The sequence below is a fragment of the Mastigoproctus giganteus genome, chromosome 10 (genome assembly GCF_048544385.1).
Source record: "Mastigoproctus giganteus isolate SK-2022 chromosome 10, ASM4854438v1, whole genome shotgun sequence".
Lineage (NCBI taxonomy): Eukaryota > Metazoa > Arthropoda > Arachnida > Uropygi > Thelyphonidae > Mastigoproctus > Mastigoproctus giganteus.
Window position 1 is genome coordinate 196,548,624 of NC_143584.1, and position 1,357 is coordinate 196,549,980.

General features: G+C 41.6%; 1 non-coding gene across 1 annotated transcript; it reads left to right on the forward strand.

The window, feature by feature from the left end:
- Positions 1 to 1,283: 1,283 nt before the first annotated feature.
- Positions 1,284 to 1,357, forward strand: TRNAT-AGU (transfer RNA threonine (anticodon AGU)). The gene has a single exon. It is a non-coding gene; the product is annotated as a tRNA-Thr (tRNA).

The following is a 1,357-nucleotide window of genomic DNA, read 5'->3' on the forward strand; positions in this document are numbered from 1 at the left end:
AAGACGGATTACGAGAAATCTTTGACAAAAGATGCTAAGAAAAACACAAGGATTTCTTTACTTATATAAACTCTAAAAGGAAGGGGATGAATCTGATTGGTCCACTTGACATCGATGGTTCGACTGTTGATGATGCTGCTCAGATAGCAAACAAACTCAATGAGTATTTTGCATCTACATTCACACGTGAGAATTATTAAGGTTGAAAAATGGCAGAAGGTTATCAAATTGTAGCAGGGTGCTTAATGATTTTGTAATAACTGAGAGCAAAGTGGAGGAGAAATTGTTGAAGATAAACACAAGAAAGGCACCTGGGGTGGATGGGATCTATCCAGTTATATTAAAGGAGGCAGCAAAGCAACTAAGTAAACCCTTATCCATAATTATGAGAGCATCCTTGGACTCAGGGGAGGTTCCCACGGACTGGAGATGTGCAGTATCCCCAATTCACAAAGGAGGATCGAAGGTTGACACGAGTAATTACAGACGAGTTAGTTTAACTTCTGTTCCAGGTAAAATAATGGAGTCACTGGTTAAAGTTGCATTGCAGGATCATCTAGACAAGACTGCAGCAATAATTCAGACACAGCATGGGTTTGTTAAGGGAAAGTCTTGTATGACAAATTTGATAGGATATTATGATGTGGTTACAAAGGAACTGGATGCAAAAAATAATTTTGATATCATATATTTGGATTCCAGGTAAGCTTTTGACACTTGCGCATGGAAGACTATTGTACAAAAGGGAGCAGAATGGTATTAAGTGTTGTTGTTGTTATTATTATTATTAGCTGTGTGGTGCAAGGAAGCCTAAGGCTTATGCTGCACCAGCCAAAAAAAAAAAAAAAATCCCGAGTTACCCTGAGAGAGACAGAGAGAGTCAGAAGTAGAAAGGAATCACCAAGGAAGAGAAGAATGATGATATCCAGCTCATGACCCTGGATGTGCCAAGCCCATACTCACCAGATGTGAGCCCCTGGGGTTAGCAGAACTTAAGCCTTTTATGGTAAGAGAACCCCTTCGTTCACCTCACCAACCTCGTTACCCTTCTCTATACTCGCTCAAGCAACTCTACATCCTTCTTAAAATGAGATCTCCAGACCTGTACGCAGTACTCAAGAAGTGACCTTATACAAAGGGATAACCACCTCCTTTTCCCTACTAGCAAAATTCCTGTATGTCATTGACAAAACCCAATGACCGACAGCAGAGGTTCCCAACCTTTCTGGGTTCATGGCGCCCTTACTGTAATTTTTTCACATCACCCCTACGCCAAAAGAAATGGCGCCGTGGCTTAGTTGGTTAAAGCGCCTGTCTAGTAAACAGGAGATCGTGGGTTCGAATCCCACCGGTGCCT